Here is a 25,860-nt window from a genome sequence, read left to right on the forward strand (position 1 = left end):
TCCTCATGATACTCTCACTTAGGAAAACTAGGCAGTAATTTGTCGAGGTTACCCTATCGTGCAAAGACCACTCCTCTGCATGTTGATCAACATGAGTCTCAATTAAAAATATATTAATTCCAATAATTTTTTCAATAAAAGCTGATTGGGCTCCCTGTTCTTACTCAATATTCTAAATGAGCTAAAGACTAACACATGTAAATATTTCAAATTGTATGAATTTCTAATTTTGTAAAAGGTTTATCACACTACATTCATGTGCAAAAGTTGGTAATGTATGCAATCTAAAGAAGAAATAGTATCATACCAAGAAAATCTTTTAGTATTTGAGTCAGCTTGCAATTCTTGCAAGCAAAGTAGCAACAAATCACTAACTATATACTTTGATTGTCTAGAAAGAAGCAATGATAGTACAAAAACTAGAAGCAGTAAAATGGTCTCATCTCTAAAGTTAAATTTCTTTTTCAGGTACAAATAACATCTAGCAATTAGAAGGACATGTATTAAAAATGAGAAATCAACACCAAATTCATACCTGTAAGGCACATGACACCTCTTTCACTTCAAAAAAGCAATAACATCACCTAAAGGTCACAGCAAAAGATTAATGGCTCTGCCCTCATCAAGTGTTAGTCCTTTGGCTCCAGTTTTAAGCAACTATTTGCTGCCTCCAAGATCAATCATCCATAATTTTCTTACTTCACTTTTGGCTTCCAATGCATCCCCACGCCAGAATATGTTTAGCCTCTTCAAGCTAGATATATGAAGCTAAACGGATAATGTAACTATCAAGCTGAGAAACCCATTAAAATACTTTGAAGTATCTAAGTAAACCTATAACCCACTAGTGTGACCTGCTTGATGCCTCATTCACATTAGTCAAAGAGGTGGATCTAAACCGTTTTCACTTATTGTACCACCATTTGACTTTTGCATAATCACTAATTTGCACTTCTAAGAGACCCTCAATTTCAATCAATCCCTTTGGATCTGTTTCAATATTGAGATTGCTATAGAAAAGGTTAATCATTAGTTAGCTTGAGTTTATTATATTGTGGAATTCAATCTTTGAAATGTTATAGTGAGAAGAACAAGGGAAAAAATGTTTGAATATTGAGATTGCTATAGAAGGGGTTAGTCATTAGTTAGCTAGAGTTTATTATACTGTGGAATTAAATGTTTGAAATGTTATAGTGAAAAGAAAAAGGGAAAAAATGTTACCACTTTGTCATATATTGTTCATGTGGTCTACCAGACTGTCTTGGAGATAACAAATCCTTGAGATTGCCCATATAAACTTCCAACATGCTCATTGTAAAAGTAAAAGAAGATGAATTATCCAAAGAGGCTTGATGAAAGAGCTCTTCAAGTGCACGCGAAATAATTCTTGGCTCCTCGTTTGTACCATGCTAAAAACAATTATTGCAAGGCATCATCATACACTAGTAATGCTACCACATTAAAAAATACTAGTAAGTAATAAGAGTGTTTAGCACATGCACAAATAGCAACACAATGTTGAATTGACTAACCATGGTGAATGTCTTGCATGTGCCTGTTTGACCATAGGCAAAAACACACACATTGCGTCCGTCCATTGCAGATCTTAGAATTGGCTCAACCTCCACAAAAACACTCTCTGCAGAGGTTCAAACAAGGGAACATGCACCTTTTTAAGTGAAACTTAGAACTATAATCAGATAGTTATATGGAAAAAAAATATTTCAAATAGAAGTCAATATATACGGCAAAAAAATAATTGTTCATAATAGATATGCTTCTTTCCTCTCACGCCAAGATGTGGTGTTGCTAAAGTTATAAAATTGATTAGCTCCAACCCGACAATCATCCCTCCTCTTGAAAGGCTTGTTCCCTGGGAATTTTCTATCATGTTGTTTGCTAGATCACCTGGTTGGTCCCTACTATAGGTATCAGGTGAATAAAGAACAACAATTGCATATCTAGCAAACAAGCCTCTTAGCGAATGGGCTAGAAAGGAGATTCTTTTCAGGCTCTTTGTCTTTTTAACAACTTGCAAGACCTATTTTGATGAAAGGCCATAATCATTCAACATGAAACAATTTGAGAGAAATTCACAGTTATCAGAACTAAAATTGGGTGTGCTAACTTCAGATACAAAAATTTGCATATCTTGAGACTCACTTCATTAGCTAATCGCTTTTCAACTCCATCAATCCCAATAAATGTCTTAGTGTAAGTATTTGATGAACTTACTACAAACAACAAATAATTGTTAAGGACTTTAGCCAGACAAATAATTTTACATTCGTGGATGAGGCACTCATGCAATACCTAAGAAAATCTTCACAACATTAAAAATAATATCCTAGGCAGCTTAAGCTTACTTCTTTCCAAATGATACAAATAGACTTTTTCCAGCATTAACTTCAAAGAAAGTGAAAGAACAATTTAGGGTGTTCAGCATAAGAGTGAGAGTTAAGTTTTGCATGTTTACTAAAACCTGTAAAGCAGATTATGTTTGAGTTGGCTAAGGTATCTCAATTAGTTGCCACCAACATAGATCATTGAAAAAAATTCACAATTGTTCTCATGCTTTGACCAATTCCATTTTTGTGCACAACACACACAAACATTTGTTGGATCTAGTGGCCTCGAAATAATTAAGAGGGGGGGGGGGTTGAATTAATTATTAATGTACCTTGACTAATTAAAAAATTGTCCTTCTTAATGTTACTAGATTCAATTATGCTTTTACTACAAAGTTAAGAAAGTAAAGAATAGTAATTGAAACTTAACCAAAAGTTAAAGCGATAATTAAAGTGCACAACGTAAATTAAAGAGTGTAGGGAAGAAGAAAACAAACACAAGAATTTTATACTGGTTCGGCAACAACCCGTGCCTACATCCAATCCCCAAGCGACCTGCGGTCCTTGAGATTTCTTTTCAACCTTGTAAAATCCTTTACAAGCAAAGATCCACAAGGGATGTACCCTCCCTTGTTCTCTTTCAACAATCAAGTGGATGTACCCTCCACTTGAACTGATCCACAAGAGATGTACCCTCTCTTGTTCTCAGTTACAACAACTCAAGTAGATGTACCCTTTACTTGTACCACAAAGGATGTACCCTCCAATGTGTTAAGACAAAGTTCTCAGGCGGTTAGTCCTTTGAAACTTTGTGAAGGGGAAACAAAAGATATCTCAGACGATTAGTCCTTTGAAATCTTTTGTTTAAGGGAAAGGGAAGAATCAAAAGAATTCTCAGACTGTCGTTTTGAATTCTTTGACAAGGGAGAAGGGAGACACAAAAGAATTCAGGCGGTTAGTCCTTCGTTCTTTTGGAAAAGGGGAGAAGAGAGACACAAAAAGAATTCAAGCGGTTAGTCCTTGGCGAATTCTTTTTGGCAAAGGGAGTAGAGAATGAAAAAGATGAATAACACACTTTTGTTTTCTGTGAAAGAACAAGGTTTGGAAACCAGAAAACTTTGAAAGCTTTTGGCAAAGGAAGAAGAAGAAGAAGAAGATATTCAAAAGTAAATTGGAAAAGTTAATTGAAAAGCAAGTCAAGGTCTTGCTTTTGTAGACTCATCATGTTTGGTCAAGAAAACCATTGGAAGAGTTATGACCTTGAGAAAACCTGAAAACCATTAGAAGAGTTACATCTTTTGATTTTTATTCAAAACTTGTCACTGGTAATCGATTACCAAAACCATGTAATTGATTACACAAAGCATTTTATGAAAAGATATGACTCTTGACAATTGAATTTGAATTTCAACGTTCAAATACACTGGTAATCGATTACCAATATATTGTAATCGATTAAACCATTTAAAAAACATTTGGAATGTTACAAATTCAATTATAAGCTTTTGAAATCAAACTTTGTCATTGGTAATCGATTACCAGAAAGTAAAAACTCTGGTAACTTAGAAAATTTTGAGAAAAACTCTTTTGAAAAACAAAACTGTGCTATGTTTGTTTTTGAAAAATCTTTCCAATACTTCCCTTGTGAAGTCTTCTTGATTTCTTCTCTTGAATCTTGAATTCATCTTTTCTTGAATCTTGAAATCAAACATCTCTTGAATCTTGAATCTTCTTGATTTCTTCTCATGAAACTTGAAATTAAACTTGATCTTGAACTTGTTGACTCAATCTTGAAATCGTTCTCTTGGACTTTTTGTCATCATCTTTGTCATCATCAAAACTACTTGAATCAACTTGATTCATCATCATGAAGCTTGTTTCTACAACATTGTCCATCATATTTAAATAAAAAGATGAAACATTTGAATATTTTCTTAATCAAAATCCCAAAAGTAACAATAACCACTACTAGTCATTAAAACATACTATACTATCTTTTAAGCTCAATCAAGACAAAGGGATGAGAGAAGTCTCAATAACCTAAGCGAGGGAAGAGAGTAAGAGAAAAGGAACATAAAAAATTAAACCTAAATCAAAACCTAGGGAGAACCCTAATCAAACCCTATGAAAGAGAGATGAATCGGAGAGAGAGAGAGAGTTTGAGTGAGACGAACCATAGAGCAAGAAAGAGTGAGAGAAGGACGATTTGTGAGCAAGAATGAGTGGTCTATGCCAGAGCAGCGAGGGTCCTGTGTCTCAGAGAGAGAGAGGTCCATCTCTATGAAAGCAAACGGAAATTTTAGAATTTTCTCTCTTTAGACAAAATTTATAATTCCAAAATTTTAGTTGATTAAGAATTATCTATTAAAATACTGAAATTTTAAATTCCTTTCAATAGGTCATCCAAATAGGAAATTTTATGCTGAGAAATTTTAAATCCTCTAAAAAATTAGTTTTCCTATTTTAAATACTCCATCCAAACAGACTCTCAAGGAATTAGGAGTCAGGTTGTGACTTTGGGTACTTAGGACATAATCAAACAGTGTCAAAGCTACATATAATAAGCATAGAAAGCAACAAAAAGGGTAAGGAGAATAAAACCTGTTAGCAAAACGGGAGAAGAAAATAAAGTAATAATTAACGTAACATAAAAGCTAAGTGCGACAGGAAAATTAGGTAAAGCCTAGATGGTTGTTATTTGTCAAGTGTTAAGAGCTAACGAAAACTTCCATTATCCCCGTTGTTACTTTTAAAAGCGAAACTCTTTTTAGGGAGCACTTTTATCCGCGCAATATATAATTGTGCATAAACTCACATAAATATATTTTTTCACTCAGTCTCTCGTTTGTTAAACTGTGCAAGTGTGAATAATCATGTGTCTACAACAATGACGTAACAGAACTAATTTATGAAGCATTAATTATTCTTAGGATTAGAAAGTCAAAATTTTGATGTCATTAACCAAAACCAATAGAGACACAGGAGATGAGTCAATTATTTGTTGAATTGGAAACAAGAAGTGACACCACATCTTTGGAATAATCGATGACATTTATAGTTAATCAAATTCTCCATTTCTAATGAACTGTTGAGGAGATTACATACCCAAGTCACAGCCACCGGCACTAGAAAAATTTGCAACATGATAGTTTACAAAGCAAAAGGGACTTGGAAGTTGTCCGGTTAAAAGATGTCCAACACAGGAGTCTGATTGATGTAGCTAGCATGAGCTTGCTATGGAGAAATTAAAGGCCCTACCAACATCCAAATTCATGCAAATAATCTTTGAAAAGTGAGAACAAGGTGATGTGAGAGGGTGAAGAAGTGCACCAGAGGAAGGGATGAAGAATGGAGTGGGTATGAAAGAAGACCGTGGTTTGTTGGGCAGCTGTCTTTTGTCTTAGAATTGGGGGCACGTGATGGTCACGTGGGTCCCCCACGAATGTCTGTCTTCGATCCCTTCAAATATTTCATCAACAACAATCTTAGCTAGCCTCCCAAGTAGCTTCTATATATTAGCATCAGTTAGTCACTTAGGTTACATTAATGCGTGAAAAAAAGTTTGTCAAATTCCAACTAGAAAAAAAATTGCCCCTAGAGCATATAATATTAAATGCACAAACATAGGTGGATGGAACTACACCACTCGAAATTACACAATTATCAATTATCTTGCATAGTAAATGGTGCTTTGGTAAATTAATTGAATCACTAGTTGAAAATGGGGTCCTTTGTGAGGTTTATGGAGAGAGAGTGTTAATGTTATGATGGTATCCATTTCATTCACAGCTAAGATTGATAGGACGACCCAACTTTAGGTTGTGAGTGAGGTAATAAGATGAATTGTTGGAAGACGTGGTAAGGCATTAACTCCAAGTGGTACCCACTTTCTATTATACTTCCGCAAATGGGTCCCTGTGATCTTCCCCCACCATCCATTGGGCCACACAGTTTGACAAAGGCCTCACCTTTGACTACAGAGAATCCTGATTGGGCTTTCCTCCATCCAAATAATTACAATATTCACACTCTTATTCTTTAAGGTAATGAACCTTTAACAACTTAATGTACCCGCAATAGTTTGAAAGGGAAAATTGAAGGGCTAGTGATCGTGGTCACATAATTTCCAAGTAAAATTTTTCAAAAACGTTCTCATCACCCACCATGACTAATCAAGGTGATGTTATTGCAGATTGTAGCGTTGAATGGACTGATGGGAAATGAAATCTGGGTATTACTATTATCCCCATTATGCCTTTAAATTCCTTAGTTTTATGGTCATCAGTTGTTCTTGTTTCATTGATGTAGGCGCAATAAATTCTCTCCTTGGCAAACAGATAAGAGGATGTTGATGACCCCATTGCAAGCTGCAATTTGCACGGAACCTAGTGGGAATTGAAGAGGATAAGTGGCACTATTACGCTGAAAGGTTCTCGAATTAAATTCACACCTTTTGGCTCAAGGACCATACTATAAGGTGCATGCATGCTACCGCGCTATAGTGTAAGACTTGCGACAGCATTGTGTGATTAATTAACCCATCATAGGGACCAAAAACACTGTCATTATATATTCCCTTTGCATTCTAATTCTCCAGTCAGATTTTGCAATAAATTTTCAGTGCTTTTATGAACTCCATCCACTATATATCTATAGTTTTTTCTCTTTATTTTTAAATTTTTCTTCTCGAGTTGAAATAGTTGTCAAAATTAATATTAATTACCAATGTAGGTACTACAGGAGTAGTGAAAGTTCGCTCCAGATTTTTGGTTATGCGCCTAGAAAATGAAGTTCAGCCAATCAACTGGTAATTTCTAATATGATTTATGTGAGGAAGCATAACTACCATATTGCCCATACATAGTACCCATGTTAAGGAATCGACATAGTATTATAAAGAATGTCTCAAATGGACATGCCACATGGCTATAACATCCTAGCCTATATGATTTGAAGCCATAAAATATATAACTTTTGTAAATTATAATTACGACTTGTGCAACATATAGTTTTATCATCAATCATATGTGGATCGCTTCATGCGTAGGTATGGCAATTACACTACCAAGTCTCGTATGATATGATCATTTTAGTATATATCTATGAATATGTTAAATCCACCTATTATTGCTCATGATTGTTCAAACTCAAGTGCTTAGGAGGTTCTGATTTTCAATTTGAAAATTTTGTTCTCAAACCGAATCAGATTTGCCAAAATCCTAATATATATATATTAGGATGTATTCTATCTCAGACTACCACCTGTCCCTAGTTGTTCAGAGCACATTGTGATCGTTTTCTGTTAACACTGAAAGACGTAATACGATTTTTTGGTGTCAGATCAGTAAGCATGTGCACACTAAAAATGCTTGATTCCCTAAGAACCAGTGACAGAGAGAGATATTATGGTCAACGTTAAACACAATTATTGTTACTAATATAGTCAATATAGTACTTGTAACTGTTAACTGTGGTTGATGTACAAACTCTAAAGTAAAGCATGTTACTGGTATTATTTTGATCAAATACATTTTCTCTTACACCCTCCTTTCTTCATTCTTTCTCTACATACTACATTTATGAGAAGAGGGAAAAGATGGAATTTAAAAAAGTACATTTCTATGTTCCTAGATGTAGGTTAAACGACAGAAAATAAAAAAAGAATAGGAAAAATATGGTTTGCACTTTTACAAACAAATATTGGTTTAGAACATGCTAGTGCTAATTTATTAATAAATCAAGGTGAAGTAACAGTCTAAATTATAAATATCCTATCCTAAAGACAATCTTATTTAAATCGAATAAAATTATTATGGATAAAAATTTTTGTTCGAGTATTTAATGAACTTGCATATGGAATACTCAGAACTAAATCTCTGATTAAGTTACAAGAACTGAATATCAGCTGATCTACCCATTCGGTGGTGAGGAGTGACAATTTCTTTAAGAGGAAAAAATGAACGTTTTCTTGTACCATGATGATACTCAAATGTAAAGGTTACTCCTATAATTGATTTAACGTGGTAGATAGAGGACAAGTTTGGCACGGACATATGACACATGCACTAACAAATTTGCATGTTATCAGCACACACAAACACAAAGGGAAGTAAAGAGGAAGCAAGTGGGCTAGTTAGGACGACCCACATGGCAAATTACCAGCACTGAACCTCATGATTCTGATAAAAAAAGAAAACAATCCTCTGACCCAAAACCCCACAAGTCTGTGATTTATCATCGAAAACTTCGCGTGAATCAGTGTAACAAACCATGTTATAACAAGATGTGGCAGCTCCAATTTCGGCGTGTACCGAGGGACGCCCCTAATGCTTCCCTCAAATCAACATTCATTACCCCTTTGGTCTCTCTTCACTCACTCTCACAAACAAACACAAAATTATTATTTATTAGTATTATTGTTATTGTAGGATATCTAATCCAAGATGCAATTATGTGGGAAAAGCCATGCCACTAGGTTCTAGAGCATGACTCAGCTCACATGCTAGTGTATATGCCTAAAGTTAAGCAACTACTAATTTTCCTAAACCCGACGCATTTTTGTTAAAAGTTTCTTTGGAAAATATATTAAAAAAATAAATGTCTCTAGTAACTACAGTATTTGGGTATAGGAATGTGAAGTGATGTTGTCAGTTCATAAAGCAACTAATAACATTTCCTTTATTAAATTCCTCACCCCCTCCCCCCCATTGTTCAACATAATGATTAAGTCAACCTCTTCGATCTTGCACGTCACCTTTGAGGATTTTATCATAAGTTGATTATTGTCGCTTGAAATAGTTTAGGATAATAGTGAATTTAGTACTTAAAAGAATTGCGTAAATTTGTTTATCTTTGCACATGTTAGTGCACATTGCATATTTTTGCTTGAAATGTTGTGATCGAACTTACTTAACTTCATCCTAAAGATTCCTAGGGAACTTGGTTTTAAAGAAACAAATTGAGTTGATATCTCAATTTCTTCAAGAAGACAGTGAAATTAATAGGATAATCATTTCTGCTACGACTAAAAAAAATAGTTGAATTACAAAAACAACAGATTGCATCAATAAAACGATTTTATAAATGTGCTAAGACAACTAGTTTCAACACATATTAATAGTTGCAGATTGCTAGTACTATTTTGATTACATGTTCTAAAGTGTCCAAATTTTGAGATTTTTTTTTCTTTTCCTTTTCCCTTTTTTTCTTAAAGCAGAAGTTATACTAAACACAATTTTAAGAAAATAAAATTTTAAAAAATTAAAGTAACTTCTTTTAATGAAAAGTTTGAAGAAAGAGATTTTACAAAGGTTACCTTTAGGAGCTTTTAATTCCTATTTTTCATTTTTCTTTTTTTTTTTAAATTCCAAAAATCTAAAAACACACAACCTATGAATTTTTTCTTTAAGAGTAATTTTTAAACTTAGAAAGTTGTAAAATTATCAAACACCTTTTACTTTAAATAAAAGAAACTTTTCAAGTCTGAAAAAAGGCAGGCCTGATGCTTATTGATTTGTTAGTATAGATATTACAAGTTTACAATAACAATATGATAACAAATAATTTTGCTGGTATAAAAAATAATATATATTGTTAGTACTTGCAACAATGAATCATATTATTATCGTCAATCTACACAATAAAAAAATCTATAATTTTTTTTTGTAAAAAATTTATTTTAATTATATAAAGATACATCACAATCTTACACTACTAGAAAACACAGATACAACAATGATCCTAAACAACATTCCATGACGATTTTTGACCATCACTATAGCTAGCATCATATGACATTTGAGGATGGTCCATTAACCGTCTTAGTATCCTTTCTTTCTAAGACAGTTGCAAGAACGAAACCATCTTAGAATCACTCATGATCGAAGACGGTTGTGACGTCCAAATCGTTTAAGAAGGGGTTATCCTCTAATACGATTAAAAAATTTCGTACCCCATCGCCCAGAGGCTCTTCGCTATGCGAAGGTATGGGGGAGGGATGTTGTACGCAGCCTTACCCTTGCATATGCAAAGAGGTTGTTTCCGGATTCGAACCCATGACCAACAAGTCACCAAGGCACAACTTTACCGCTGCACCAGGGGATTATCACGTGAAAATTGTCTTTGAATTTGTCTGATTCTAAGATGGTTTGGATCTTGCAACCATCTTAGAAGTGATTTATTCTAGGATGATTTTGACTTGATAACTATTTTAAAAGATCATCCCTTCTAAGACGATTTTCGTGCACAATCAATGTGGTTTTTTTCTTTTTAAAATCAAAAGTAAGTAGGAAACATTTTGATAATCCATCTACACGAAGCACATATAACATGCAGGCCTTCATTCAAAACCTTGTCCCAATTAATGGTTGTGTAGCCAAAAATTAAATTCCAATGACTAGTTATATGCATCAATTGGGACACAAATCCTTGCATACCTCCCCCAATCAACCTTAATTTATTTATAGTGCTTTCCTATTGAAGAAGTCATAACTAGAAGGAAGCTATCATAATAAAACACTAGATTTAACCCTAAGAATATAATCCACACTATAGTGGGTACATGAAAAAATTAGAATTTAAAGGGCCACATAAACTGAGAAACATATATAATTGAGAAGGTTTTTGTTCACCAGTCCTTAGAACTCAAAGAAGTAATAAAAAAACAAGATTAGGGATGACATAGAAGTAAAATGAGAAAGAAATTAACCGTCGAAATGATGAACTTTGATGAAATTGAAAATAGCTCTGTTGTTACTCAAATATGGCTCTGAATTCTATTTAAGATAATTTATCATTTGAGTTTGTTAGAAATTTTATTCTATCAACTATCTTAAATTTTTGTTACAATGAACAGATGAAAAAACCTCCTGAGTCCATCAATGATTCCCTGAGGATTAACACTGTGAAAAAAAGTATCCCAAGTACACCAACCAAAGCAATCAAACATTCCTGCCATCTACACTGAAAAAGTGGTTCAAAATGAAACTGTGAATGAGTTCCAAGTGTTTACTTTCGTATCGTTATTGCCTTATAAGATTTAAAAGTGCAATGGGCAAGAGATGACCTGATAGTCTGGTACACTTTGCAAATAAACCAATTTTGAACCCAAAGAACCTTGGCAATTTCTTCTCATCTCATACCCAGTTTTCTTTAATTTTAAGTTTTAACACCTACCTAATTTACTTGGCCAACATTATTAAAAACTCTTCCCATCAAAACCACAATGTTCCCAGCCTGATTTTTCCTTAATCCCTTCAAATTCAAAATCTTATATAACAACTAAACAATTAACAATTTGACTCTCCAAATTAACATCCACGCTCTGGCTTCCAAATTCCCTTTATCTTCATGTAACCAGCATACCCAAAAAACCTAAAGTTAGCCAACTAAATCCATGTTTATTAAATGTTGAAACAGAACAGCCTTTACATATCACCAATCTTGTTTTTCTTCTACAAAAAACTCAGATAAGAAAAGTTTTATACAGATGTTGATTTTAAAAAATTAAGCTTTGAAAGTAAATAAATTCAAGAAAAACCATTGCGAAACTCACCACCTCAGGACTTTCAAAAAATATGTACTCAACTAGGATTATGTGCAACTCTAGAGATCCATTCTTATTTACCCCATTTTCGGTAGACCACCTGAAGACAATAGCAGCAACGATAGAAATGTTATTTAGAGGAACAAAAAGTTAAACCACGACAATATAAGGAACTAACAGTAATATTCAGAATAGTAAATATTATAACTTCCATAGACCTATCGGTGCGAAACCTGCATATCTGGATGATTGATAATCTTCACTTGTTGCATCGAAACAAAGAATACACCTCTTAAATTTTGGCCAAAGACTGTCATCTTTAACTTATGTGTACAACATTATCAAGGAAAGTCTACCTAGGTTTCTCTAGAAATTTATGTTCTAAGATTGGAAAGGTATAACCACTAAGTGATCTAAAGAAAAAAAACAAAAATTAAAACAGTTCCCTTACAGGAGCAATGCTTAATATGTATAGAGAAGCTATGATATTATATTTGAAAACACAACTATTTTATGACATTTTGTAAATCACCTTGAGGGCTACAGAAGCCTGAAAAAGCTCTTGTTTTCTGATATTTCCTTTGCCATCTGCATCACACACAGAAAAATAATAAAAATTAAAAACTATTCAATGGATTGAAATAGAAGCTTTCAAGCTTTCAAGCTTTGATTTTGTGACATTGAAAATGTCATAACTAACATTCTAAGATAGATGTCTTGCACTAAATCTCTAAAATTAAAAATAAATATTTTAATTAAAGATCGTTAAGGACAACAATATATATATAATCACAGAATCTTCCTTAATCTCATTCTCAATAATTTACCATGCCCAGAACTTAGTCCAGATGCAATAAAAGATGGCAAAGTGGAAATTCCACATGCTTGCATCTTGTCAGAGCCAGTGGAACAAATGGAAAAAATAACTAAAGGGAAACTACATTATGTAGTTTTGCCTCTCCAAATACGAAGCTTTTGACTACGAGCAACATCAATGAACCGGTACAGTACAACAAAGATTCAAAAGTTGGCAGGCATCCAAATATTTTTTAAATATCTGTACAGTACAACAAAGATTGAAATTGTCATGGAGGCTTTATAATTGTAAGTGGGGAATATTTAGTAAAGGGAGAAAAGATAAGAAAGGGAATGGAGGAAAGGAATGATTCCCAATGTTTGCTTCTCCTTCTTCTAGTCTTTGTCTTTTATAAGAAATTGTATTCTCTTGGAATTTCTGTGTGTATTTTCCTTCTTCTTTCTCATTCTTTTATAGGTGCAAATTAGCGGGCTTCTTGCACTAAGTTCGCCTTTACTTTCCTGAATTAGCTTGTTTTCCTTAATTATTCATACTTTCCTTAATTAGTTTATTTTCCTTAATTATTATGCTTTCCTTAATTAGCCGTGCTTCCTTAATTAACCCTGATTTCCTTAATTAGTCCTGCTTTCCTTAATTAGCTCGTTTTCCTTAATTATTCCTACCTTTTGTTGGCTTTATTTTACTCACTAAGCATCATAAATTCATCACTTTTAATATTCTCAGCACAAAAACTTAAATGATGTTAATTTAACAATTATTTTCTCAAAAAGGAAAAATTAGGAGAGAAAAATTACAAATTCCTATATAATTTAACCCCAAAATATACTCATAATTAGCGGTTATCAAACTCCCCCAAATTTAAAACTTTGCTTGTCCTCAAACAAAAAGAAAAAGTTCAGAGTTTACCAATCACAATTCATGAGATAACTACATACATTTTTAAAAGCTTCATCGGTCAATTCTTAAGTTCACAGTTGTCATAAGTTCATGAAAGGAGTGGAACAAGATGTACTTCAAATGAAATGGTTAGCAAGAATAAAAGATCACAAGGAATAATCACCAAACTTCAATCCTCACAAGGCTAGTGTTTCTCTCAATCCCACAAGTGTCTCGGTAAAAGTGTTTCAATTATAACAACTGAATAGTAAAATTCCCAAGTTTGCACATCATCTTAGTCAATGCTATCATACATGCACAATGCGGATCACTAAGGACTTTATTAGGCTTGTAACATGGCTGGGCTAACAAAAAAATCACAGTTTTTCTAGGATTCAAAGCTTAGGATCTACGAGAGCATTCATTCTCCCAAATTATTTACAAACCACAACTTAGAATTTTTCACAACACCAACCTTATTGCTTTTCTACTCATTTCAGCACCTTTATTTTCTATAATGATGGTTTACCCTAACTTTTATTCTTTAATTAATTTCTTTTTTTGCAAATGTAACTAGACATTCATGTTGGGATGGAGTAAAACCATGTTTTATGACTCAATTTAACTTGTGTTGTTTATTCATTTTCTTGTAATAGAAAATCACCCAAAAATATTCTGCCAAATTTGGGACGAGTTTGTCTGGATCCATGAGTACTCTCCTACAACCTAAGAAATGGTAGTCAGTAAATATTACATTTTGGGCTTGGGTTTCACTCACAAAAACTTTACATTAGGCTCAAAAAAAGGTACAAGGGATGCATGCATTCATTCACAGGATGACTTTTTGACTAAGTAGCTGAATAAAATAACAAATAAGGCCTTGATCATCTCCACATCATACATGCATTTCAAGCAATCCAACAATCATACAAAATCAGAAAATTAAAACTAGTTGTTCTCTCACAGTTGAAAGTTCACACAACTTACCGGTTTTCATTGAAGTATGAAGGTTCTCATTCCATGTTTTTTTGTCAGAAATAGTAACCTTTTCACTCTTGTACTGCTAGTTCACATTTCATCACTTACATTGACGCTTTCTTGCGAAAGAATCAACAGTTCACAAAAATATCGATTAGTACGCAGTTCATCTCACTCATGCAATTGATTCACTCAAAATGTGTTGCAACCAATCAATAAGTACCTACTTCTTTATCATGCATCAAACTAAATTGAAACTATTAAATGACTGAATTTAAACTGCGGAATTTAAAATGAAAATAAAATAAACTAAAACAAAATAAATAAAAACTAAAAATAAAGAAAAATTCTAATCAAAATCGGCGCCAATTCTATGCTGGCCCTGGATCCCAAGCTTCTTATGCAATAGTGATGTCCGTAATGTGATCATCATTAGCTCCATCATTACCCATGCCAGAGGGGTCTCCCCCCTACAGAAGAGAGCTGGACTTTTGGCCAGACAACCCTCTGTAGAAGAGCCTTTGGCATCATTAGTGGAGGCTCCATAGAAAGATGAATGGATAGTTGGTGTAGGTTTTGGATAACGAGGCAATGACCATGATGGAGGATCTACATCATCTAGACTTGATGCTCTTGCTGGGAAGAGGAGGAAAAAGGCTTGTCGACTGTAGAAGAGGTGGCTGGAGGAGAGATTACCAGAGGTGGAGCGCTTAGAGAGGTTTGAGCCTTGACTCGCCTTGGCCCCGGGAGATAATGGAAGGGGCTGTTGGATTCACAACTGGCTTGACTTCATCTTCTAGAAACACAAACTTTAGGTGCCGCCCAACAAGGTCAGCTTTTTACTTAATTGTCTCCACCTTAAAGCATGTCTTGTTATCACTGGGATGCTTTATTGCCTCAAACAAGTTGAAGGTGGCCTTCTGGTCCTCCACACTCATCTCCAAGTTGTGATCCCCTATGTCCACAACGCATTTTGTGGAAGCAATGCTTTCCAAGATTATTTTGATGATGCCAAAGACTCAAGTCAAGAATCAAGAGTCAAGCAAGTTTCAAGAATCAAAGAGTCGTTCAATCAAAGTAAGTTTCAAGAATCAAAGGGCCGTTCAATTAAGATAAGTATTAAAAGAGTTTTTCAAAATATTGAATAGCACAATTTTATTCAAGAGAATTTTTCAAAGAAATTTTTTTTTACTAAGAGTTTTACTCTCTGGTAATCGATTACCAGAAGGCAGTAATCGATTACTAGTAGCCAACATTCTTTTCAAACTGATTTACAAAGCTGTAATTGATTACCATAATCATGTAATCGATTACCAATGTTTTAAAACGTTAGATTCCAAATTTCAAGAGTCACAACTTGTGATAAAAAATTTTCAAATCATTTCAAACTTGTGTAATCGATTACACAATACTTGTAATCGATTACCAGTGTTTCTAAACGTTTTGATTTTCAAATTTAAACATGAAGAGTCACATCTGTTGATGTCTAATCGATTACACTATGATGGTAATTGATTACCAGTGGCTTATTTTGAAAAATAAATTACCAAAAGTCACAATTCTTAAAGTGACTTGTTTCTAAAGATTTTTTCAAAAGTCACAACCTTTAAGTGACTAGTTTTCAAAAGAGTCACAACTTTTAAAGTGACTAGTTTTCAAAAGAGTCACAACTTTAAAAAGTGACTAATTTTGAAAAAATTGTCAAGAGTCACAACTTTTAACTTGTTTTTTCAAGAGCCATCAAGTGGCTATAAATATGTGACCATGACACGAATTTTAAAGACACAACTTTCAGATTTCTTTCAATCATTCAAAGCATTCTTCTAAGAGTTTTTGTTCAAAACTTTCTTTATTCAAGAAAAGTTCATTGTCCAAAAACTTGTGCTATTCTTCTTCTTCATTCCTTCTCTCTCTTTCCAAAAGAATTCAAAAGACTAACCGCCTAAGAATTCTTTTGATTCTTCCTTTTCCCTCTTGCCAAAAGATTCAAAGGAGTAATCACATGAGAATTCTTTTGATTCTTCCTCTTCCCTTTAAACAAAAGATTTCAAAGGACTAACCGCCTGAGATATCTTTTGTTTCCCCTTACAAAGATTCAAAGGACTAACTGCCTAAGAATTCTTTGTCTTAACACATTGGAGGATACATCCTTTGTGGTACAAGTAGAGCGTACATCTACTTGGGTTGTAATACTGAGAACAAGAGAGGATACATCTCTTGTGGATCAGTTCAAGTGGAGGGTACATCCACTTGGTTGTTCAAAGAGAACAAGGGAGGGTACATCCCTTGTGGATCTTTGCTTGTAAAGGATTTTACAAGGTTATTGGAAATCTCAAGAACCGGTGGTTGCTTGGGGACTGGACGTAGGCACGGTTTGTTGTTGAACTAGTATAAATCTTGCGTTTGTTTTCTTCTTCCCTACACTCTTTACTTTTTCGCTATGTACTTTTTATTTCCACTTTACTTTCTCATAACTTAGTAGTAAAGCCTAATTGAATCTAGTAACATTAATAAGGATAAATTTTTAATTTGTCAAGACACGTTCATAATTAATTCAACCCTCTCTTCTTAATTATTTCGAGACCACTTGATCCAACACATTTTGCAATAAGCATGAATGGACGACCCAGTATTAGAGGAATATTATAATCCTTTTCTTAATTGACAAGGACGTCTTCAACTACACCATATGGTCTGGTGATCAAACGGTCTGCTAGTTGAAGCATCATTCTAGTGGGAGCAATCTTCAGATTCCCTATCCTCCAGCACATAGATAGGGGCATCAGATTGATGTTTATCCCCAAATCAAGGAGAGCTTTTACCTACTGACACCTCCCCAATAGAACATGGGATGGTCACACTCTTTTGGTCTTTAAACTTTTGTGGTAGAATCCTCTGGATCACAACACTGCAATTACCTTCCACCATGATGCTCTCATTGTTTATGTATTTGCTCTTTTTTATGAGCAGGTCCTTTAGAAATTTTGTATACATGGGCATTTGTATGCATATAATATAATATAATATATATATATATATATATATATATATATATATATATATATATATATATATATATGTTAAGTTCTTTTGTGTAGCGACCCACCTCATCGCCACGATATCATGAACTCTAAAATGCAACATTTCAATTTTAAGTGAAAGTTCTATTAATTTGATTATGAAAATGATCGTAAATTTTTTGCAATATACATCCACCAAATAAGGCACAAATACGTATATATATATATATATATATATAAACTCCAATGCTATCACGTTGGCTTAGCGGCTCCAACAAAAGACTTCCCTCTAAGACACCTACTGTTGCTCATCTGCTCCTACAAACGAAAGTTTGAGATCATCACAGGCACTAACCATATGGTACAAAATTGCATGGGTGAGTTTATGGTAAAAGATCAACAATTATCGGATGAGAATGATTAGAAAGAAAAAATAACGAATAATCACATTTATTCTCAATAATACATCAGCTTGACATACACACAAAAATTAGTCATCAACTTTTCAACAATTCAAACTAATTATGCTCAGAATGATGCATGCACCTGACTCAACTCTCAAATGCAATCTGGTACCATTCACAAAAAATAGCCTAAGAGTGTCCTCATGATAATCTCACTTAGGAAAATTAGGCAGTAATCTGTTGAGGTGACCCTGTCGTGCACAGGCCACTACTCCCCATGTTGATCAGCATGAGTCTCAAGGGAGTTCCAAACCGAGTAACATAACCCCAAGTACCAGCATTTTTCCTCATGAAAAACCACAGGTACTTACTAACAAAGTTTATACTATTTCCACACAATTATGCAGTATGAAACATGGGCACCACCAATGCATTGGCCTTAAATAGTTAAAAATTTTAAATAATCCCCTTCCCTCTCCAGGGATATTTAGACAGGTCACTGCATCCCCATGTACATACACAACATGCATTCATCTTAATGACATTGTCAATATCAACATCAACATCATCTCATCTCAATGTCATCATCAACATCGTTTCATCTCAATGTCGTCATCCACATCAACAATCATTTCATCTCAATATAATCAACATCATAAGCAATCGCATTCCATATATACATATATAAACTCATGCCTAAGATTCACATTCCCCAGGTCTTCAGACCACATAAATCACATATAACAACCATTACACTACTAAAAAAAGGCTTTCTACATCGCTCAATTAACATCGGTTATTGCAAAAACCGATGTTAACGAGAGCATGGTGGCATTTTTGTAAATAAAAGGAGTTACTTAACATCGGTTTTAGAAAAACCGATGTTAGCTACTTCATGTTAACATCGGTTATTTAAATAACCGATTTTAACATGATGTTAAGATGAATATGTTAACATTGATTTTGGAAAAATCGATGTTAACTTCATAGAGTTAACATCGGTTTTGACAAAACCGATGTTAAAGAGTTGAACTTAACATCGGTTTTTTAAGAAACCGATGTTACCTTGTTGATGTTAACATCAGTTTTCTAAAAAACCGATGTTAACTATATTCAGTTAACATCGGTTATCCTTAAAAAAACCGATGTTGTTATGTTTATAAGTTAAAACATTGAAACTTCACAACCCGCACGCTTGAAAACCCTACAGTCTCTCTTTTCTTTCTCCTCCCACCTGAAATCTGTCGAAAACCGCTCGCTCGACCCCCACATTGTTTTCAATACTGCCGAAAACCGCTCGCTCGAACCCACAAAACCCCCAATCGAAGAAAACTCAAAGAGAACCCTACACTACTCTTGGAACTGTGGCTCAAAGAAAACCCTACATACACTCCTCTGCTAGGTACTAGGGTGCTGAAACCCTCGTCGGTGCTCAAAGCTCAAAGCTTTCTCCGTGAGGTACGTAGGTCAACTTTGTGTTCTTTGTGGGTTGTTGTACCTGTGTGCACGATGGTAGAAGTATGCTAAGTTTGGAAGGAGTGATGTGGTTATTGCACAATGGTAGAAGTATGCTAAGTTTGAGTGGGTGTTCATGTTTTATAGTTTGTTATGCCAAGTTGCTACTTCTGTTGATTTGTCTCTGCTTTTTTTTCTGTGTGCATCCCATACCTAGCACAAGGCCACATAAACCCAATGCTCAAGGTAGCAAAACTGTTGATTTCAATTACACTTAGATGCTCCACATTGTCAATAAACTACCCAAGCTACTCTTCTCACCAATGGTGTTGGTCTAGTTCTGTTATGGCTATTCTATGACGTATATTGCACTTTTACTATTACTTTTTCTCACTGGAAGTTTGTTGACTATCTGCAAGTTTGTTGACTATACCTGTATGCTTTTACTATTAGTTTGTCTCACTGGAAAAACTGGGTGCCATTTCTGAGTAGCCACATTTGTTTCAAAAATGTCTGCTTCCTTTGCTCACTTTTATCCAATATTAGTATTAGAATTAGAAGGCCACTTCAACACCCAGTTAATAATTCTCACATCTACTAGGTCTTTGGTTATTTTCAATAATTAACACTTTCATGACCTGAAATTTTGAAACTTGAACTAGAAATAAGATATTGTTTGGTGAAAATTGGGTTTCTCTCTATGTGGGTCTCTTTATCCTAATCTGCCACATGGGTCCAAATATGCAGTGTGTTTTGTAGAAAAAAGAAGAAGAGAATTTTCTTTACAGGAAGGCAGTGTGGTGTTCTTATCTTAGGTTTGTGTCCCTTTGTGTGTTGGGTTTTTTTTAGTTCCTTTTATCTTTTTTTTTACCCCAGATAGAGGGTAATATGGAGGATGTTGAAGAAGCTAACAGAGCAGCTGCTGAGAGCTGTCATTGAGTTCTAAGTATGATGTATCAGCCAAGGAATGAAGTTCATTGTAGGAATTTGATGGTGGAAACTACAGGGGCTATAGTGAGGTTCAAGAAAGTTGTTTCACTCTTAAATAGTGGTTTGGGTCATGCAAGAGTAAGGAAGCACAAAAAACTTCAAATCCCTTTTTCTGAAAGTATTCTGTTGGACAACCAAATTTGCAAAACCGAATTCAAAATGTTTGGAGTTTCCTCATACAAGTTTTATTGTGAATTCAATTCAGGGATTGGGTCAAACAGTTAGAAATTAAATCTATATGATGGGAAAACTTTGTTTGGAATTGAGCTCCAATGAGAGAAGCCCTCTAAACCTTACCCGACAAACTTGATGAACACATTACCACTTCCTTCGGCAACAACAAATGAAACATGAAGCAGAAATAATGTTCCGAAGGAACAATAGTGTCGTAAATTTGAATTTTGAGAACTCTAACTGAACACCATCAATGTCGTTGTCTACTAGGTCTTTCATTTCTTCCTTTAGCATAGATGGAAGTGTGGCTAACATGGATGGAAATGGAAGTGCTTTCCATTTACTAGGAGTTGCACACTCTTCTTATCAGAATTGACAACAACACAAGAGAAAGTGCATTCCATTTGACTTCACCCTCGTTCTGTGTTCTGGTGTTACTGTCTCATATACACTATTAACCATTGATGATTAATGACTGTTATCTCAAATATTAAAGTTCATTTTCACATTCAATTAATTGTTTTGTGCGTCCTCTGCAGGAAACATAGAGTGAAAATATCAGTTAAGGTGCCTGTTACCAGCAACAAACTTGCGGATATCCCTCCCCATGATCAGTAAAGGTGCCGCAAGAGCCTTCACATAATTTACTCCTAAGCATACATGTATAGTTGACTTATTGGAATTTCTCAAGTGAATTCAAGAGCCTTCACATAATTTTTGATATTTCATGTGCAACTTCAGTAGGGTAGTCAAGAAAGAAGACGACTAGGAAGAAGATTATCGTTAAAATTCATGAATATTTTCATGTTGCAAATCTTTCTTTAATTAGTTGCTTTTATTCTTGTCAGTAAGATCTCATATCAAATATATGTTTGTAAATGTTTTCTTGAAATTCTGCAACTTGTTCTAAATAGATCTCATATCAACTTGTTGTTGTAAATGTAAAAAAGATATCATGTGGCATTACTTAATGTGATAATTTAATATAAAAAATATGATAAGTTTAAGTTAAATACTACATGTTTATTTTAGCTTAGTTCAATTTTAGAGTATCTCTAATACAAGAACTCAATAGGAGTTTTTCTTAACTCTTTTGATGAATCCTTTTGTTACCACAATCAAATTAGCCAAGATCACGAAAACATCCCCTCAAGAAACTCGTCTAAGTTATCATCAACGTCATCAATTTTACGATGACTTGCTGAACTCAAAGCCTTTTTCCCTGTAAATACATGCTAAAAAAAGTTTAAGCTTGTAACAGAAAATTAAATTTTTATGAGTAAGAGCATTTCACAACAAACATTATACAAACTTAGGAGAGAGAGACAAATAAAGCCAACGAACCCGAGTAAGACTACTAAAATGTGTGGTCATTCCTGGTTATGAGAAAGAGTAGCTTAGTGAGAAGAGTGGCTTGGTTTTTCCCTCTTCCTTTCACAACACGGTACTACTCTTAATTTTTTTTGTCCTATTATGTCATCTTCTGCTTTTTCTTGAACCTCCTCTCTCAATTGTCCCGTGTTCATTGTTGATTCTGTGAAACCTTTCCTTATATTGGACTGGTGTGTACTACACAGGTTGAGTGGTAATTCTGTGAAACTTTACCAACTCAATATGTCTGGTGCTTTGGCTCCTTCCATCTGTAATCTTCCAAAGCTTCTTGAGTTGAATTTATCAAAATATTTCATCTTTGGCCCCATTCTTAATGGTTTTGTTGACTGTTTTGATTTAGAGGTTTTGGACCTTTGCACAAATAGGGTTCATGGACCCCTTCTGACCCCTATTTGGAAAATTACAACACTTAGAAAGCTTTACTTGTGTCAAAATTACATGTTTGGTGAAGTGCCAGAGGAGCTTGGGAATTTAGTATCACTTGAGGAGTTAGTCATTTATAGCAATAACTTAACCGGAAGAATTCCATCATCAATAGGAAAGTTGAAGCAGCTTAGAGTTATAAGGGCAGGTTTAAATGCACTCTTAGGGCCAATACCTGCTGAAATCAGTGAGTGTGAGAGCTTGGAGATATTGGGAAGATTCCTCTAGGAAGATTCTAGAAACAATACAGCTCATCTCAGACGCTAAACAGGAGTAAAAATAAATTATTGAAACACAAAATCCTTAAAATATTCTGGAACTTTCTTTTCTCTAACGAGTCTTTGGTTTGTACTGGACCCATTCTTTTCTTTGTGATTGTCCATATTCGATTTGAACTCTTGTTTCACAATTGATGAAATTGAACTAACCTAAACCCGATTAATTAGTTTTTATGAGAAGAAAGGAATTTGAAAACTAAAATCCATAATTGGTTTGGTGTCCAGACCCTATATGTTAGAGGACCTAATTGGGTCTGTCTGGATTTGTTTGCCCATCATGCCTCTTCAACCTTTAATCATAATGTCAAGCATAAATTGTGAGAGCTGTGAGGGCAAAAGACTTTCTCCGGGAAGATTCCTCCAGAGATTGGAAAATGGTGACAATGTTGCATGTTATTTGTTATTCTTAATAACTACAATATAATTATAATGTACTATAATATAGAATAGTAAACTTTAACAGTATTGATCAATGTGGTATACCAGAACCACAAATAAAAAGAAGTCATTGCTTTTGGAGCCTCAGGTGCTTTCTACATCTTCAGATGTATGTTTAATGAAAATTTGAGTGGGCTCAAGGCAGCTTGTTAATGTTTCATGACCAAGTTGTGCTCTTTCATTGTCTCCAAAGCCAAATATTTGTCCCCTGCTAGTGATCACCACAGTGTGGTACAAGCCAGTGCTAATTTGGGAAACATGGTGAGCTCTCAAGGTATCTAAGATTCTAGGTTTCAATACTTTATCAGATACCTTTCTATCCAGGAATCCGAGGCTGCCAAATCCCATTGAGCCAAAGCCCTTAAATAGGCCAAACCAATGATAGCAAATAAAATTGGAATTTGAAATATTTTTGTTCAATGAAACTCACAAATCCATTTGAGTCAACTGCCACTGCATGCTCATCTCCTGCAGATACACGGACAATACGAATACCTTTCCTTCTAAATTTCTGTATAGGACGTGGCTGCTACTCATCATGTTGGTCCCCATGGCCAAGACAGGAATTAGCACTTGATCCAAAGGAGTATACTGTCCCATTTTCTATTGCACTATTGTGTTGTGCTCAGGAAAATGAAACCATGCCAGGTTGTGGGGCTGGAAACCGCATTAACTATCATTGTATGTTGGTTACAACCCCAGTTCATCATTTATTCATAAAAAGCTCTAAAAAAAATAAAATAAGAGCTTTATTTTGATGAAGAAAACATTAAAAAGAAAAGGCTTTTAGGTAAACTAATTTAAAGAGTTTCTGCTTCCTTACTTTTATCCTAATTTCATCTCTATTGTTGCCCTCCTCATCTGTATCTGTTTTTTGCCTCACTAATCTCCCTTAATCTCCTTAATCTAGCACCTATGTGCTGCTGATTTTATTTTTTAGAAGAAATAAATTCAGTTTTTTCCCATATGTATTGTTGAAAATTACGCTAAATCTGCTGGAATGGAAGTGAGAATACCACCAAACATAGGGGAGAGGGTGGAGACAGAAAGGCCTTGTGCATGAAGAAGAAGCTGCCTGTGGTGGGGCTGGTATCAATGGAGTTTCAAGGGTTCTCCTTTGGGCAAGGAAGCAATCCTAGATTTGATTTATATCGAGTTAAATAAATCAATTTAATTCTACTTTAGATGTCATGAACCAGCAAATTCCAAACACCAAAGTTGTTGGGTGAAAGTACATGAATATATGGTTTATAAGTCATGTCCTTCATGCGAAGGCCCTTTGGACATGAAGCATGGATAATGTGGTAGCCTACCCTTTAGCTAAAGTTTAACTTTTATTTAAAAGAATGGGAGCAACAAAGATCAAATTCTTCTAGATCACGTGGTCTTGGAAGCTTTAATATAAAGTTATAAATCAACTATCCCAAACACTTAAACTATTGGGTGAAAGCCCATGAATAGTATTATTCTAACCAAGGCAGTGAGGGCACCTAATGAAAGGTGTGCCTTTCTGCCCCCCTGTGTGATTTGGGTCCTTCTTTTACTTGAAACCTATGTTAGAGATTCAAAGTGAAAGAATAAGTTTAAATTAGAAATAAACGAGAAAAATAGATCTATACCTTTCTCCAACATGATTACAATGTAACCTGAAAGGTATTAAAAGGGCAACAAAATAGACCTATTCCAACATGATTTCATAGGCTACCAAGATCTGCTTCACAACCTTCACCTAGAATTGTCCTTTCTCCTTCTCAAACATTGCTTGAGTTATCTGAGAGTTTGAGCTACCGGATGATGGAGTTTCATTTGATTTTGATTCATCATGGTCGCTAGAGGATGCATCTGCTTTAATTGCAACAGGATAGATATCCATGTCCCCTACTTTCAATAACTCAGAGTCCTCAAATGTTGAAAAATAAATACCAGTTCCAGCTGGCTGTTTAAACTTCTGGCCAAGTCCTTGCTGGAAATTTACAGTCACGGGTGGAAGAACATTTTCTTTCATTGGAGTTAGTATGCAACCTTCCCCTTCTTTTGCAAAGAAAAGTATGGTGATGTTGTAATGGAAATAAAAGGAAACAAAAACCTTTAGATCAAACAATTTAAAGAACTATCCTACAAAATATCCTACATTCTTTTGAGAATGTAGCTAAATTTAATTAATGGTGAAGTTGGTTAACTGATAAGCATAAAATTATTATCCTCATATCATTCTTCTTATTTTGAGGAGGTCCCTGACAACTAGGAGCAGATTTTAAAAACATATATTACAAGTATGCTTAACAACCTCATTGTCTTCTACCTATATGCATAACAACCTCACTTATTACCTATGTTAATTGCTTTCTATATTACCATAATCTTGCAGATACAAAGATTTGTTTGCTGGACTTCCCTTGCGTAATCTTGCAGATACTGAGGTTTGTTTGCTACACTTTTTGGTTTATAATTCATATGTATGCTTTGTTTGCTATAGTAGTGAATATTGACTGACTCAAAGGAAGATTTTTCTTATTCATAAAGTTATATGATGTAAAAGTTGCTTTGATATTATATTAAGAGGTCATGCCCTGAGGGAAAAATAGTTTAAAATATTGATTTTGATTCTTGAATAGCTAGTTGTAATACTAAGTCATTCAACATCTGTCTGTGACTATGAGTATTTGCCATTGTTAATATCTTAAGGAGGTAGTGATTTGAAGCTCACTAACTTCAATAAGTTA

At 34.5% G+C, this 25,860-nt stretch overlaps 1 long non-coding RNA gene and 1 pseudogene across 1 annotated transcript; both read left to right on the forward strand.

The window, feature by feature from the left end:
- The first annotated feature begins 6,395 nt into the window (after positions 1–6,395).
- LOC121173440 (uncharacterized) lies at positions 6,396–7,721 on the forward strand. The gene is made up of 3 exons (XR_005888338.1): positions 6,396–6,525; positions 6,657–6,851; positions 7,080–7,721. It is a non-coding gene; the product is annotated as an uncharacterized lncRNA (long non-coding RNA).
- A 12,588-nt stretch (positions 7,722–20,309) lies between these two features.
- LOC106799758 (probable WRKY transcription factor 39) lies at positions 20,310–22,649 on the forward strand (annotated as a pseudogene).
- Positions 22,650–25,860: the final 3,211 nt, after the last annotated feature.

This window comes from Glycine max, chromosome 1, assembly GCF_000004515.6.
Source record: "Glycine max cultivar Williams 82 chromosome 1, Glycine_max_v4.0, whole genome shotgun sequence".
Classification (NCBI taxonomy): domain Eukaryota; kingdom Viridiplantae; phylum Streptophyta; class Magnoliopsida; order Fabales; family Fabaceae; genus Glycine; species Glycine max.